Genomic DNA, 18270 nt, shown 5'->3' with positions numbered 1-18270 from the left:
AATTGTGGAATGACCGGTCACTGACACACAAAAACCACCAGGGGTCAAACACTCAATGCAGGAGCTGCCCCCTGGTGGTCAGTGCTCTCCCACAGGGCAAGCTCTGCTCAGCCACAAGTCGGGCTGACAGGCTGTGAGCACAGTGGTGGGGGCGGGAGCCTCTCCCACCTCCTTGGCAGCACTAAGGATGTCCGACTGCGTCTTAAGCCCACTCCCCTAATACATTAGTCAGACATTCCAGAGGCTGGATGAAAGCAGGGATCTGCATTTGTTCTATAATTGAAACAATGTTGCGGTCCTGCTGGCTGAAGCCTGGCTGGCTGAAAGCAGGTTTCTGGGGTTTTGTTTAGCTTCTATATTTGTAACAATGTTTCAAACTGCAAGCTCGGAGGCCGGCAGCGGCAGGCGGGGAAAGTTGGCTACCTCCATCACTGAAGCAAGCAAGCCTCATGTTCGCTTCAAGCTACCTGGCTGCCGGCCGCCATCTTGGCTGGCAGTTAATTTGCATATCACCCTGATTAGCCAATGGGAAGGGTAGTGGAGTGACCCAATTTGCATGTTTCTCTTTATTTAGTGTAGATTTGATCTTTGCATTTTTGTTTCTGACATTCTTTGTTGTTTTAAGATTTCTAAATTCTATGTAGTTAGAGTAAAATTTTCTTTAAAAATACTACATATTATATAAACCTTTCATTGTACACATCATATACCTTTATAAAGTCCTCATCATTTTGCATATTATTTCTAATGCAGCTCTTTAGTAACCAAGCATCACAAAACCAGCAACCCATTCACATAAGACCCCATTCTCCCAATTTATAACAAAAAGTGGAATCTGTTTTTTTCCTCTGGGACTTCACATTTACAATTTCCCCTTTTTTTTTTCTCTTGACTATGACATAACTATGGACTAATGACAATTGGTGAAGGATAACACAACTGTAGTGGCTTTCATTTGGTATGGAGAGAAAAACCCAGAGAGAAGGGGGAGGAACCCTGGAGAGGCCCCCCAGTGGGAGGCTGCAGGCGGTGGGTGGCCATCGTGGGGCGGGAAGGGGCTGCTTTCCCCACATTTCCCACCCCTTCAGCGATTCCTGGGCCTGTGGGCGAGTATAGCTGGGGGTTTCTTGGAGGCCCTGCACCCAGGTTGTCCGCTGGGCTTGAGCAGAGCATGGACTGGCTGGGGGGGCTCCAGGGCTCCTGCAGCGGTTGTGTGTGTGTTTGGGGGGAAGACGGGGGAGGTATAAGGGGAGGGGAGAGAGGAAAAGGAAGGGGGAAGAGTGGCAGCAGGGATGGAGATCCGTTACCATGGACGACCGGGTGTTTACCAGGGAGCTGACCAGTTGGTTGAGCAATGAACGAGTGTACAGCTGAAGGAGAATCAAGTGCGGACGCTGTGCGAAGAGGCTGAGGAAATATTAACAAAAGATTCAAACGTGCAGGAGGTTCTTTGTCCTGTTACCACCTGTGGAGATGTGCCTGGTCGATTCCATGATCTTATGGGACTCTTTAGAATTGGAGGGAAATCACCAGACTATGCTCATGAGCCACTATGTAGACGGAGGTTATTATTCAGTGGAGACTTGACTCTTGTAGCAATTTAAGGTGCCTTATCCAGAGTGCATTACAATACTGAGAGGGAACCACGAAAGCCGGCAAATTACCCAGGCATATGGCTTTTAAGATGAATGCCTACGAATGTATGGAAATGCCAATGTTTGGAAATATTTTACAGATCTATTTGATTATCTCCCGCTTACAGCTTTAGTAGACGGACAGATATTCTGCTCCACGGTGGCCTCTCTCCACCCATAGATACACTGGATCATGTCAGAGGCTGGATCCTTTACAAGAAGTTCCACATGAGACCTAACCGGTTTTGCTCAGTGGATAGAGCATCAGCCTGCAGACTCAAGGGCCCCAGGTTTGATTCCGGTCAAGGGCATGTACCTCGGTCAAGGGCATGTACCTCGGTTGCGGGCACATCCCCAGTAGGGGGTGTGCAAGAGGCAGCTGATCATTCTCTCTCATTGATGTTTCTATCTCTCTATCCCTCTCCCTTCCTCTCTGTAAAAAATCAATAAAATATATTTGGGGAAAAAAAAAGAAGTTCCACACAAGGGCCCAAGGTGTGATGTGTTATGGTCAGATCCGGATGATGGAGTGGATGGGGTATTTCACCATGTGGTGCTGGCTACACATCTGACAAGACATTTCTGAAACATTTAATCATGCCAATGGTCTCACACTGGTTTCTCGCACTCACCAACTTGTAATGGAGGGATACAACTGTGGTCATGATGGGGATGTGGTTTCCATTTTCAGTGCACCCAATTACTATTATCTTGTGGTTACCAGGCGGCTATTATGGAATTAGATGACACTAAAGTATTACTTCCTTCAGTCTGACTCAGCACTTCCTCCTGGGGAGCCTCTTGCTACCTGGCACACCCCAGACGGCTTCCTATAAATTTCTCCTGGGAAAACCTGCCTTTGTATGTGGATGTATACTGCCTTTTTAAATATATATATATCTATATATTTAGAAAGAAAACAAGCAATAGTAATCTATGTGTATCTGTAAAAAATTGGGATCTGTCTTAGCATTAAACTATATCATGGAACAAAATGTGCCATGCTAATGAGCATTTACCTGGCAGCACAATGACAACGCTGAGACTGAAATTTAGTACAGTTATAGATCAGTCTTAACTGTCTGCCTGCTGTATTTGTAAGAGACCATTTTCATCTGCACTGTTCAAGCAAAAAATGTAACTAACTCCTTGATCTCCTTTTGCACTTATTTAACAATTATAGTGTTTAACTGGCATGGATTAATAGAGTTGGAGTTTTATTTTTAAGAAAAGTTCACACAGTAACCTCCATTTAATCTGTTACCCTTTATTTTATTGAAACGTACAATTAACTAAAGAAAAGATTCTTCTTGGGAGTAGGTTGTCATAACATTTAAAGAAATTTCCCTTCATTTAAACTAAATTACAGTTTTACGTTGACCTGTATATTTCTGTATATTTGTCATAACAGTGCTTGCATCCTATCTGGTATACTGAAGAAAATAAACTTTTCATCTTAAACAAACAACAACAAATAAATAAATAAATAAAGTAGTGTGGGCAATCTCAGCCATGGCTGTCCAAGATCTTATCACAGTTAAAGATTTATAGCTAGACTTTAATTAAACATATTAATTAAACATGTTTTACCAGCGATATTTACTGTAAGATGTTACTTAATTAATGCTTAATGGACACAAGAATTTTATATATGTTTCATCTAATGATACACATACACATACCACTTTTCATGTGCATATATAATACACATACATACATAAACACACATGTCATAATTTTGGATATAAGAGTTTGCTGAATGTTAAGACTACACACACATGTAACACACATATATGCTCAACTACACATGTAATACACACATACACTCATAAATATATACATCCACATATAATAAGAAATAAGTATAAAATTATAAATTGAAATATTAGAATATTTTAAATATAAATTAATATTTAAAATTTATTTACCTTTATCTGGATATTTTTGATCCTGTCAATATAGATAGCATTCACATCTATCTATCTATCTATCTATCTATCTATATATATATATATATATATAAAAGCGAAGTGACTGGAACAACTGGTCGCTATGATGCATACTGTGGCCAGCCAACCAGTCTGATTGGGGGCGGGGCCAGCCGGCCAACCGCCTGCATCCCCTCCCCCTAGCCGGCCTGGCCCCAATCTGCCCCCATCAGGGCAGACTGGCAGGACCCCACCTGTGCACGAATTTGTGCACCTGGCCTCTAGTTAAAAATAAAAGGCATAATAAAACGTATTTTCCTGACACTCTAATATTAAAATGTATATCCCAAATATGACAACTGTTTGGTAGAAATTAATAATCTTAGGGAGTTATATACATATTTAATATAATATTTCTCTATGGCAAATACTCAAATTTCATCATTAATTTTTTTTTTTCTAATTTAACTAGAGGCCTTGTGCACGAAATTCATGAACGGTGCAGTCCCTAGGTCTAGCCAATGATCAAAGTGCAAGCATCTGTTGTGAAAGTGCAGGTCCCAGCTGACCTCTGGGCTCTGGGTAGCGCCTGGGCCCCTGGTTCCCCATGCGCTCCCCACCTGCCTGAGTCACTGGGCCCCTGCCTGGTTCCCTCAGTGCCTGGGAGTCTGATGGTGGCCCCGCCCCCCATCACCACCAGTCGCTATCTGCAGGGTGATAGCACCCACCTTCACCTGGTACCACCCACTTACCTGCTCCACCATCCAGCCGTGGTCCCACTCTTGTCAGGGCCCATTGGGGCCGGCAGCTCCTCCATTGCCACCTGCTGCCAGCACTGTGCTGCCAACTCCTGCCATGTTCCGTGTTGCCCTCTGGTGGTCAACACATGTCATAGCAAGCAGTCAAACTCCCGGTCGAACTCACAGTAGAGGAGAAAATTTGCATATTAGGCTTTTATTATATAGGACTAGGGGCCCGGTGCATGAATTTTGTGCACTGAGGTGGTGTCCCTCAGCCCAGCCTACCCCCTCTCACATACTGGGAGCCCTTAGGGGATGTCCTACTGACGGCTTAGGCATGCTCCCTGCTCCCCTTGGGGAGCAGGCCTAAGCCGCAGTCTGGCCTCCCTTTGTGGGAGGTGACCAGGCTGATCAGGGGAAGGCACCAGCCCCATCACTCTCCTGCTGCAGCCACTGCCAGTCACCGCAGCCAGCAAGGTTTTTTCATCAACACGAACTCCAGTCCCTTCACCATGAAAAAATGACAACTTTCTTTAGGCATTTTCAAGATGTGTCTTTCATATAATAATAATTTCTTTATTATTTTTTTTTATCCTCACCTGAGGATATGTTTCCATTGAATTTAGAGAATGTGAAAGAGAAAGGGAAAGACAAAGAGAAACATCAAAGTGAGAGAAACACTTTGATTGGTTGCCTCCTGCATGAGCCCTGACCTGAGCCCCAGCCAGGGAGGAGCCTGCAACCTAGGTACATGCCCTTGGTCAGAATTGAACTCAGACCCTGCCATTGGCAGTCCAAGGCATTATCCACTGAGCCAAACCGGCTAGGGCAGAATATGACATTTCTTAGCCCTCCAGCAGTGGACCTTCGTTTTTTTTCACCAGGAGTGTGGTGAAAAACCCTAGATCACCTTTTTGGATTCTTATTACCCAAGTTACTAAGAATATTACCAGTGGCATACAGGGAGCTTAGCCAATGAGTGGTCAGAAAAGGTGTTTCCTCTGTAGTTCACACCAATTGCTGGCCAGAGGCATCGACCGCCATCACCCTTCGATCACTGGATAGGCCCCTCGCCAGGCCTGATGCCTCGGCCAGAGGCATCAGACTTGGGCAGGGACCCCCAGACCCCGACGATTGCCAGCTTTTCCCAAGGCTTCAGGCCTGGGCAGGAAACCCCCATCTCCCCTCCGATTGCCGGTTCCATCCCCTGCCCAGGCCTGACGTCTCGGCCAGAGGCGTCGACCTCCATCACCTCCAATAGCAGGATCGGCTCCTTGCCCAGGCCTGACGCCTCTGCCAGAGGTGTCAGGTCTGGGCAGGGTACCCCCATCTCGCCTGATCACCAGCTTCTGGGTGGCTTCTGGGGCAGGCCTGCAGCCGGGGATCATATCTGATCACTGGTGGCAGGCAGGCGTCTTCTGGGGTCGCACACAGGGGCCTGGATGTCAGCTCTCATGCTGGCAGCAGCACTGTCCTGCCCTCCCTGCAGTATGCAAATTAGCCGCCATCTTTGTTGGCGGTTAATTTGCACATCGCGCTGTTTAGCCAATGGGAGGCATAGCGAAGGTACAGTCAGTTACCATGTTTGTCTATTATTAGATAGGATAGGTTGTATTTTTACTCCCAAACACTTTTAAATGTATATAGCCTAAATGTAATTTTCCGTCATTATTGCCATACCATTTAAAGTCTTCATAAAAGGGATTTTTTCCATAATTTAAAATAAATGAGTTAATATAGCTTAATCTGAAGCTAGGTGCTGAAAATGCTATTTTATACCTATGAATATAGAAGCCTGGTCTTGACTCTTTTATTAATAATGATATGACTTTGGAGTGTCCATCATCTTTACTAGTAAAAATACCTTTGGATTTACAGAAGACCAATGGAGCTGACCCAAGGCCCTCTTTGAAGTGGTTCATTACACCTGCCTCAACCATATCCCCAGAGTATTCCAGTGATGCAAATTAGAAAGTAAATGAAATTTGACCAACTTTTACCAAATTTTGGGCAAGCTATGATAAATTTTTATTAATGGATCATATCCACTAATACTAAGAATATCAATCACTATGCTTACAATATATGGATAATGAAGATATTAATTATTGTCATTGCTTTCATAGAAGTTTGTATAATATTGCTACCAATTTATAAATACTCAAAGCACCATACCACAGTTTCCAATCATATGTATGGCTTAACATTTTTTGAGAGATAGGGTTTTGTGGTTTACATACAACAGGAACAGCATTTTTAACATATCCTTAAATAATTACAGATAAGTAAATTATACTTAAAATCATACAAAAAATTTTATGTATATATGAATCGTATGTATATCCTATTTTATATACCCCATTTGAATTGGAAGCTGCCATTTAATATTGACATTCTGTGAATTTCATATGCATCCATCTATTGTTGAGGTTATATGCTCTTTTTTTCCCAAATTTGTAAGACTTTATTAAACAATTATAGTATTTTCTTACCATTCACATCTCCACTGCATCTATACTTAAGTTCCCTTTTTATCCTAATACTAGTGGCTCGGTGCACAAAATTCATGCACTGGGTGGGGATGTCCCTCAGCCTGGTCTGCACCCTCTCCAATCTGGGACATCCCTCTCACAATCCGGGAATGCTGGCTTCTAACTTCTCATCTGCCTGCCTGCCTGATTGCCCCTAACCACTCTGCCTGCCAGCCTGCTCACCCCCAACTGACCCTCCCACAAGCTTGATCACCCACAACACCACCCACCAGCCTGCTCACCCCCAACTACCCCCCCTCCTGGCCTGCTCGCCCTCACCTGCCCTCTCCACTGGCCTGATCTCCCCCACCTGACCACTCCACCAGCCTGATCGCCCCCACCTGACCCCCACTGACAGCCTGATCATCCCCAACTGGCCTCCTTGCTGGTCTGATCACCCACAACTGCCCTCCCCTCTTAGCCCCTAACCAACTCTACCTTGGCCCTGCCACCATGGCTTTGTCCAGAAGAACATCCAGAAAGTCTCCTGGAAGGTCTCCCAGTCTAATTAGCATATTACCCTTTTATTAGTATAGAGGTCTGGTGCATGGGTGGGTACCAGCTGGTTTGCCCTGAAAGGTGTCCCGAATCAAGGTGGGGGTTCCCTTGGGGGGCAGAGTGGCCTGGGCAAGGGGCCTGTGGTGGTTTTCAAGCCAGCCATGCCCCCATTGGGGTAGGGGTCCCCACTGGGAATGGTGCTGGCCTGGGCGAGGGGCAGTTTGCAGGCCAGCCATGCCTCCATGAGATGAGAGTCCCCTCTGGGGAGGGCGTGGCCAGCCTGGGTGAGGGGCTGAGGGCTGTTTGTAGGTCCCTCCCTTGGCGGCTGGCAGGGGAGACCCAAGCCTCCCACGCTCAGGCCAGCTCTGTGGTTGCTGCCCACATGCCCCTTTTTCAGCGCCAGCCCAGGAGGGCAGGAAGCTTGGCTTCCTCCATTGCCGGGGTGACCCAAGCCTCCCACCCACTCTGGCTGGCTCCATGGCTGCCATCTTTGTCCCGTTAATTTGCATACTCACTCCTGATTGGCTGGTGGGTGTCACAAAGTTACAGTCAATTTACATATTTCTCTTTTATTAGTGTATGTAGATGTCTATGTGTATCTTCCTTCTTTTTTCTTTTTTTAAATTTATTTTTCTTCTTGAGAGTATTACAGATGTCTCCCATTTTCCGTACTTTGCCCCTCTCTATTTGGCTCTCACCACCCCAGGCCTTCACTGCACTATTGTCTATGTTCATTTAGTTTAGTAGAGCTATGATACTGTCATGGTTAATTTTATGTGTCAGTTTGCCTGGGCCACAGGGTGTCTAAACATTTGGCTAAACATTAGTCTGGGTGTTTATATGAGGATGTTTTGAATGAGATTAACATTTAAATTGGTAAACATTTAACTGAGTAAAGCAGACTGACCGCCTGAATGCACTGTGCCTCATCTAATCAGTTGAAGGCTGCATAAAACTAAAAAGCTGATCCTCCATTGAGTAAAAGGGACTTCTTCCTGGTGACCTTCAAACCAGGACAGTGGCTTGTTCCTGACTTTCAGACTCAAACTAAAATATTGGTTCTTCTTGAGTCTCAAGCCTGCCAGTAGTTGATACTAGATATGATAGATTAACCTTTTATCCTAAAAATTTACACCCAACCCTCAGGGATCCAACCAAGGCTATTCTGCCCCAGGGGTCACATCCTGTTTACTTACTTCCCTCTTCTGCTTCACACACTCTCTAGAGATTCATCTGAACAGCATTCCCGCAATAAATTGTGTGCATACGAGAATCCCTTTCTCAGGCTCCATTCCTAGGCAATGTACCAAGTAACTGAACCCAGTTAATCTCATAACTGAAGGTTATGTGTTTGTTTGTCTTATAGACAGAAGCAGGCTGAGGGCAAGGAGTAGCTGGTGATTGTTTGCTGCTTGGGAAAAAAATAATCAGTGAACCTACAATCCATAATCTCCATTTACTAGTGATTCCCCAACTAAGAAAGAAGGCAGGCAGGACAAATCCCCAGATAAACATGGGAGACAGAGAAAGTGCACTAAAAGGCCTGAGGATAGAACTTGGAGGACCTGAAGATGCCATAGATGGAGAGAACCAAGGCAGGGGGAAGTTGCACGTTGAAAAGTGTGACTGGAGAGATTATTTGATATTTGTCGTCTTAACCTGAGTCTATAGCTAGGATGATATTATATATGATTGAGTCATAGTGCCCTCATTCTTTGCCCAATTTTAATTTGCCATGCCTCATGGGAAACCTTTGGAATTATCTTAGCCCTTCTTAAACATTAAGCAACCCAGAATTCCAGGAAGCATCGAGGTAACTGCTCTAATGAAGCAAATAATTGAAGTAGAAGTGTTGATTCTTACTAGCTTCCTTAACAGTCTTGTCTGGCTCCAGCCCATAAGGCAGATGGTTTCTGGAGGTTAATAGTAATCTGTGGAGGATTTAAAAAACTGGTTTCTCTGATAGCTTCAGTAATATTTGATACAGTAAAAACTATGCAGAGAGGCCAAAGGAGATTGGTATGCCATTTTAGATTTTATTAATGATTTCTTTTCAATCTCAATTTTCAAGTTCAGAGCATAGTGACATTCATGGAATGACACTGGTATGTTTTGGCACAGAAATAATTGAATTTGCTGACATATTGTCATAATTTAATGAGATTAGGTTTGACTTTATAACCATTAAGAGCAAATCAGAGCACTACATTCTTGACTTCATGAGAACTGCTCCCTGGAGGATGCTCATAAGGCCCTCTGAGCCTTGATCAGCATTATAATAAGTAAATAGTAACTGCAGCTGAAATTTGACCCACTTCTAAATTGGGAACTATGTGGGCAGAAGCAACTAGCAATATTCCTCAGACTATGAGAAGCAAAGTATCTTTCAGACATGTTGCCAATAAACAAGAATATCAGAGGCAAGCATGGTTGGGCAAAAATCATATTGCTCATCTAGAAATCTTGTTGGATGTAATTCACAAATCACCAAAAGAAATTGGCATTTTAATGAGTTTCTGAGCAGAAACAAGTGTTGAAAATTTTACAAAGAGCAGTGGCACAGGTAGTTTTATTCTGTTCTTATGAACCAACCGCTCAGATGATATCAGAAGTATCTACAAGCACCATATATGCATGCTGCAACTTTTGACAAAATCAAATACATTACTCAATGATACCCCTCAAGTTTTAAACTCAAAAACTGCTCATTTGAAAAACAATTGCTAGCTTGTTGCTTGGCCTTGGCCAGATACTGCCCTCACCATAGAAAGACATCATCTAATTTAAAATATATATATATTTATTTGTATTGACTTCAGAGAGAAAGGGAGAGGGAGAGAGAGATAGAAACATCACTGATGAAGAAGAATCACTAATTGGCTGCCTCCTGCACACCCCAACTGGGGAGTGAAGCTCAGGTATGTGCCCTGATCCGAATCTAACTGGAATCTAACTGTGACCTTCTGGTTCATAGGTGGATGCTCAACCACTGAGCCACACAGCCCAGGCAAGGCATCATCTAATTTGAGGCTGGTAATACAGATCAAGCTTTGGGTGATGCCAAGGAGACTGCATCAGTAGAGAAGAACTAGCTCAGCAGACTTTTACATAACGTGGATGTGGTATACTCAAGAGCATGCCAAAGGGAGATGTCTGGGGGTATCCAGCACATAAAGGAGCAAGTTGATTTACTGCCTGTAGGGTCAATGATAGAGGCCTCTGCGGATCTTCCGGGCTCCATCACTGAACCTTGTGATTTTCTCCCAGCTGAGGCAAGGCCTGGTTCACCGGCTTTGCTTACTGATTAGAGTTCCTGAATTGGAAGCCATGTTGCTATATGGAAATCAACAGCACCCTGAAGAGGAAAAGCCTTAAAGGAATAAGTCAACAAAAATCTGTACAATGGGGCAGAGCTGGGGATTACCTATTTAACATAGGACTTATTGCTTCTTGGCCTTTTGGCTAAGATCATGTGTATTTAACATAGGACTTGATATAAATCTCTTACCTACAGGCAGTTATGTGGATACTTACAAACTCCATGGCTGCAGCCAGTGGCCTTGCCATATATAGTCAGGCAAATAATACCTAGGTGACTGAGTAGAAAGAATATTCATGTATAAGGAGCTCAATTTTATAATTCCCTGTAGAAATTCAGAGGGAAAATTAAAGTGAGTCATGTCTATTAAAAATCCTTAGCTGCTGGCTCAGAGTGGGGATTAGAAGGCTGAAGCAGTTGTCTTAGTCATAGCCCAAGCCAGAAGCTATCTTGGTTCCTGAAACCAATAAGCATGAAGAAACTTAAGTCATGCACTAATGGGCTTACAGATGACACATTACCGTTGTATCTACTAATTCATGTGAACAGAAACTACATCTTTGTCTAAAACAAGAGCGGGAAACCTTTTTTTTTTTTTTTTTTTTTTTTTTGCTTTTCTCTTGCAGCTTTAATATTCTTTGTCATTTGACAGTCTGACTATGATGTGTCTAGATGTGAATCTCCTTTTTTTTTTTGCAATTATTATTTTTTTAATTAAATCTTTATTGTTCAGATTATTACATTTGTTCCTCTTTTTTTTTCCCCCCCATAACTCCCCTCCTCCCAGTTCCCGCCCCACCCTCCGCCCTCACTCCCCACCCACTGTCCTCATCCATAGGTGCACGATTTTTGTCCAGTCTCTTCCCGCATCTCCCACACCCCTTTCCCCCCCAGGAATAGTCAGTCCATTCCCTTTCTATGTCCCTGATTCTATTATAATCAACAGTTCATTCTGTTCATCAGATTATTTATTCACTTGATTCTTAGATTCACTTGTTGATAGATGCATATTTGTTGTTCATAATTTGTATCTTTACCTTTTTCTTCCTCTTCCTCTTCTTAAAGGATACCTTTCAGCATTTCATATAATCCTGGTTTGGTGGTGATGAACTCCTTTAGCTTTTCCTTATCTGTGAAGCTCTTTATCTGACCTTCAATTCTGAATGATAGCTTTGCTGGATAAAGTAATCTTGGTTGTAGGTTCTTGGTATTCATCACTTTGAATATTTCTTGCCACTCCCTTCTGGCCTGCAAAGTTTCTGTTGAGAAATCAGCTGACAGTCGTATGGGTATTCCCTTGTAGGTAACTGAGTTTCTTTCTCTTGCTGTTTTTAAGATTCTCTCTTTGTCTTTTGCTCTTGGCATTTTAATTATGATGTGTCTTGGTGTGGTCCTCTTTGGATTCCTTTTGTTTGGGGTTCTCCGCGCTTCTTGGACCTGTAAGTCCATTTCTTTCACCAGGTGGGGGAAGTTTTCTGTCATTATTTCTTCAAATAGGTTTTCAATATCTTGCTCTCTCTCATCTTCTGGCACCCCTATAATTCTGATGTTGGTACGCTTGAAGCTGTCCCAGAGGTTCCTTACACTATCCTCGCATTTTTGGATTCTTTTTTCATTTTGCTTTTCCGGTTGGGTGTTTTTTGCTTCCTCGCATTTCAAATCATTGACTTGATTCTTGCGCTCCTCTGGTCTGCTGTCGGGAGTCTGTATAATATTCGTTATTTCAGTCCGTGTATGCTTAATTTCTAGTTGGTTCCCCAATATAAGATCGAGGGTCTTATTAGTTTTCTTGTAGATCTCATTAAGTTTATCGGCGGCTTCTAAACAGTTCTTGAGAGACCTTAAAAGTGTGGTTCTGAACTCTATATCTTCCATTGACAATTTTGTCCTGTTTCTTTGTCTCCGCATTTTGTTATGCTTCCTTGGTGCACCCCCTAGTGGTCTTTGTTCGCAGTCTTATAGTTAAATCTTGATTGTTGTAGCTAATTCCAGGGAGGGTTTGACCTCCAGGCCAAGTGGCTATGAGAATCAGCTGTGTCAGCAGTGAGAGAACTTCTGTCCTCTAGGGAGGTGCTAATCTGGCCTTTGCCTGAGGCTATCCGGCAAATGCCTGTGTGCAGGGCTTGGGCGGGGCGGGTCGCACAGGATCAACAGGGTGGGCCGGAGAGAGCAGTTATGGCGGCTCTCAGTCCTGTCCCCAGGGGCTCTGCCTCTCTGAGTCCCAGCACCCGCTGCAAAGCTCAGAGAGAAAGCTGCACTCGCTCTGACCGAAGCCAGACAGTCCCGCTTCTCCCGTTTGAGTCTGGGTCCCTAAAGACTTGTCTGTATCTGGAGCTCAGAGTCTGCGACTCCCTCCCTATTGAAAACGCCAACCGCGCCCTCCGCCGCCAGCCCGCTCTGCGCACTCCGCACCTCAGAATTTGACTTCAGCACTGCGCCTCCTCTGAGTGTCCGTATGCGTTTCTCTTTCCTCCTAGTTGTAGGACTTCCACTCAGCCAGCGTTCCTGTGGTTCTGGGTGATGTCCCTTCCGTTTTTTGGTTTCACTTTTGAAGTAGTTGTTCAAAGCAGCAAACTCCGGCGTTAACCTATGCCGCCATCTTGGTTCTCCGAGATCGGGGAACCTTTTTTAATGCCAAGGGCCATTTGGGTATTTATAACATTATTCGCGGGACATACAAAATTAGCAACTTAAAAATTAGGCTGCTATATTTGATTGAACATTTAATTAACTCTCCTAATGCTTTGGCAGGGCCAGACCAAATGATTTTGTGGGCCTTGTACTATCTGCAAGCTGGGCATTCCCTACCCCTGGTCTAAAAGAAAGAAAAGCCTTGAATAAGTTTGATTGAGGGCAAGGCCCTGTGCATAGCTGGCAAGTGGACTGATTCTCCCATTACTGGCAGTCCCAGGAGGCTACAAGTGGGTTTCAACTGGGGTTAAAACTACTCTATAATGGGTTTGTTCATCCTGTAACAGAAGCAACATTGGAGAATACAACTAAAGATCTGGAAGAGCAAATTATCCATCAGTTTGGCTCAGTTGGGTATGTTTCTTCTGAATAAGATAGGTTTTCCTTCTACCAATATACAGAAATGAACAAAGAAAAATAAATAATGTTGCATGACTATTCCACATTCCTTTTCACTCTCACAGCAGTGGTTTCATTGAAAAATTGGAATGGTATTTGAAACCCTTGTTTTTCAGAAGATGTTGAAAGAAAACATAAATGTTGAATTTAGTTATTCAAAAGATTGGCTATGAAGGGAAGTAAAGCTAGGACCACACTGAAACTATTTCTAAAATCTGGAGCTAGGAATCATGAATGGCGAGAATGTACTTATAGTCCTTTATAAATTTCCCATCAGAAAGGGACGAGGCTAAAGCACAACTTTTTCTATATTGCTGATCTGTTGATACCAGGCTTGGGTTTAAAATTGCTTTAGAAAGGTAATATAATATTCATGTTGTTAATTTTGACAATTTATATTCCCAAAGGTACTTTTGGATAAGTCATAACTTCATCCTATGCAACCAAATTTGGGTTAACTGTAAATATGGTTGGACATCTTGTAATACTTTCAACAATAAAGATTATATAAAGATTTCATTTCTAAGCAGCAGGGGATAGTCTTATGTTCCTTTACTTTTCAAATACTATGACATTTGGAACAGACACTGAGAAGTTGGTAACAGTTTATTCCAGAATTCAGTGTCTCTCACAAGAAGATAAGCTAGCACCTCTGCATAGATCAGCCACCACTGAGAAAATCCCAGAATACTGGGGATGAGGCTAAACCACAACCCCGGACCACAGAGACCCAGGAGCACTCCATAAAAAGGTAAGAGGAGCCACTATACTCTGGCCACACCTCCCCTCCCATCCCCCGGAAATGAGAGGGTCCCCTGGGCTACAGTTTCTCCAGTGGGAAAAAGAGCATACAAGGTGGATGCACACCTAGCTCCCGCAGTGTTGCGGGACACTTCCCAGAAGGCCCACTCAGGTCTTTCTTCACAGCGATCACTGGAGAAGTCTTCAGGACTTGATCACTGGGGATCAAATAGAGACAGAAAAGGACTGAGGCTTATAGCAACCAGATCTTGAGGGACCATTTTCTTCTTTGCAACAGTGCCAGAGAAGAGCCTGGGGGCCTCATCTGTCCTGGTGAAGCATAGCAATTTCTCCTTTAGAAAACTGCTGTTTGAACTGCTCTGTTATTCTTAGACAGTCTCTTATTCTGTAGGTCAACTCTGTTATTTTTAGATAGTCCCTTATTCTGGAAAATAACTGTTTTAGTTTGAAAAATAGAAAATGATAAAAATTTAGCTGTCTGGTCGAAACCGGTTTGGCTCAGTGGATAGAGTGTCGGCCTGCGGACTGAGAGGTCCCAGGTTCGATTCCGGTCAAGGACATGTATATGGGTTGCGGGCATATCCCCAGTAGGAGATGTGCAGGAGGCAGCTGATCGATGATTCTCTCTCATCGATGTTTCTAACTCTCTATCTCTCTCCCTTCCTCTCTGTAAAAAATCAATAAAATATATTTTTAAAAAAAAATTAGCTGTCTGACCTTGCAAGCTAGCCATCTGACGTAACAGGCTAATACTGATACTGATAATAATTCCCATATTCTTATACCAAGTATTGATTACAAACTGTCTGTAACAATAACCTACACAGAGCTCTTTGTAAAATCTGCAGACAAAGGGCTCAAAAAGGTATAAATAGAGATAACTTCCTCAACATGTTTGCTCGGAGATTTGGGAAACACCTCCCTCTGGGCCCATGCAAATAAAGACTCCTAATTAATTGGTTCATTAAGGCGCCTCGCTAATTTATGATACAACACTGGGAGCTTGGTGGGAAGTTCTGTCTCATTCAGGCCCCTAGCTAACAAGTCATACAAGCAAGGGGCCCCATTCTATGGTTCCACTCAGTCAGGGAAGCAAATCCCCACTCCTGCCCAACTGATGAGTATAGCCTATAGCCCCAACGACCAAGAAGCTTGACCAGAGAATCTATAGCTGTGCTTGGTTAGTGAGCCAGGGCAGGGGTACTGCCCAACTGTTAGTATAGACTCTGGCCCTGCATAACCAGGAACCCTGAACACTGGGATGGGGCAGGAACTGGTGGAGGGGAGTGATGGCATAAAAAATGGAGGACATCTGTAATACTTTCAACAATAAAGATTATATAAAGAAGACATACAAATGGTCAACCAAGACACACAAAGATGTTCAACATTGATTTGCATTTCCTTGATACTAATCAAAGCCTTAGTGAGATATCACCTCACATCTGTCAGAATGACAAGTACCAAAAAGATCAGAGAGAGTAAGTGCTGGGGAGGATGTGGAGAAAAGGGAATCTGTGTGCACTGTTGATGAGAATATAAATTGGTACATCAATCATGAAAAACAGTACGGCAGTGTTTTAAAAAATTAAAAATAAAATTACCATATGATCCAGCAAATTACTCTCTTGAAAAATGTTAATTGCAGGATTATTTATAATAGCCAAGATATGGAAACAACCTAAGTGTTCACCAATGGCTGAATGGATAAGGAAGATGTGGTAAATATATGCAATGGAATATTATTCATTCATGAAAAGATTCATGCCATTTGTGACAATATGCATGAATACTAAGTTAAATGAATCACACAAAGGAAAACATATACTGTATGACCTCACTTACATGTGGAATCTTAATAAAAAACAAACTCAGAAAGAGAGAGTAGGTTGATGATTGCCATGGGTGACCTCGGAGGGGCTGGTGGTGTTGGGGAAATGGGTGAAGGTAGTCAAAGGATACAAACTTCCAGTTGTAAGATGAATAAGTTCTGGGATGAAATGTACAGCATGGTGACTATAGTTAACAATACTGTATTGTATATCTAAAAGTTGCTAAGAGATCTTAAAAGTTCTCACTCTCCTCCAAAAAAAAAAAAATTGTAATTATATGAGGGGATTGATGTATTAACTAACCTCTTTGTGGTAATCATTTTGCAATGAATACATATATCAAATCATCACATTGCACATCTTAAACTTACACAATGTTATATGTCAATTATATCTCAATAAAGTTGGAGAAAATGTTTTAAAAATAAAATACTCTGACTTCTTCCTGGAGGTGGGGCCATGAGCACCCACGAGCATAAATGCTGTTCTTAAAGGCTATGTGGGTAAAGGCACATCTGCCGAGCCAGAAAAGTCAACCATGGAGAGAAGTGTGGTGTCAAAATCAGTAAGAGATCATAGGAGAAGGAAAAGGTACTTACAAAGGGATCACAATACCACGCTATTTCCATTAGGACATTCCAGAACAAGAGAATAGTACTCATAACTATCTCAGAGCTAGTGCTGGCTGGTGTGGGAGGATTTAACTCATAGATCCCTTTTATTAAAAAGTAAAACTTTCCTAGAAGCTACTCAACAAAATTTCTTATGACTATTACTAGGTGCAAGGGAGCTGAGGGAACTTAACTGTCTTGTTAGTTGGGAGTGTTAAGAATAAAGGGAATTGAGATGGCTGTGGGTTTACCTCATTAATGGTATCTTCCACTGTGGGTGAGGAGAGGTGGTGATCAGATTTATATTTTTGAAAGGTTATTGTATCTGTAGAGTAAAAAAATGGAGAAGAAAAGGCAAATTCTGGAGCTAATAAAATCAGTTAGCCGGCAGTTGTGAGAGGAGAGGGAATGCGGGTGAAACTAAACCTGTGGTGGTAGGCATTGAGGAGGGGGTAATGTATGAGTGATAAAGTAGAGGTATATACTTGTCAGAACTTGTCAGATTAGGTTCTGATCAGGGTGAATATTGATGCTAATGAAAGAGAAGAAAGTAGAAGATGAAGATGATTCATTTGTCGTTTTGTACCTATCTAATTCCACTTATTTTCCACCCTCTACTTTTTAATGCCTTTTTTATTTTTGGACTACATTATCCTAAACTAAAGTAAAATGGGTCTGAAATGTTATTGCAAATGTGACATTTTTAAAAATATATATATTTATTGATTTCAGAGAGGAAGGGAGAGGGAGATAGAAACATCAACAATGAGAGAGAATCATTGATCGGCTGCCTCTTGCACGCCCCCATCCGGGGATCAAGCCCACAACCCAGGCATGTGCCCTTGACTGGAATCGAACCCGGGACCTTTCAGTCCACAGGCTGATGCTCTATCCACTGAGCCAAACCAGCCAGGGCTTGACATTTACTTTAATCTCAAACCTTGTAACACTAGTGTCATGGGAATCTATATATAGATCTTAGTGTTACAAGGCTTATAGTTACTTATAGAATTCCTGTTTTAAGCCTCCAACTTGCTACATCCCCGAAGAACCTTATTTGGGCCTAAGGAAATAATTATGAGAAAATTCTTTGTAAACTGCAAAATATCATACACATGCACACTATTATAAGAAATCATTTTGGATAGATTGATAACTAATGGGGAGAAATACAACCTCTGATCCTTATATTTGTGAAAATGAAAATAAATTTTTCCTCCATTAAACAGGGGACATTATGTACAAAACACTTCTAATTCTCAACCCCTTCCTCACACTTTCCTATGAAAAGAGGAATGGTGAATTGGTGAGACAAAACTGAACTT

General features: G+C 42.7%; 1 pseudogene; it reads left to right on the top strand.

Annotated features, from left to right (window-relative positions):
* The first annotated feature begins 1308 nt into the window (after positions 1-1308).
* On the top strand, positions 1309-2508 carry LOC118675102 (annotated as a pseudogene).
* Positions 2509-18270: the final 15762 nt, after the last annotated feature.

Source organism: Myotis myotis, unplaced genomic scaffold, assembly GCF_014108235.1.
Source record: "Myotis myotis isolate mMyoMyo1 unplaced genomic scaffold, mMyoMyo1.p scaffold_m19_p_2, whole genome shotgun sequence".
Taxonomy (NCBI): Eukaryota; Metazoa; Chordata; class Mammalia; order Chiroptera; family Vespertilionidae; genus Myotis; species Myotis myotis.
This window is presented reverse-complemented; position numbering and strand designations above follow the sequence as displayed.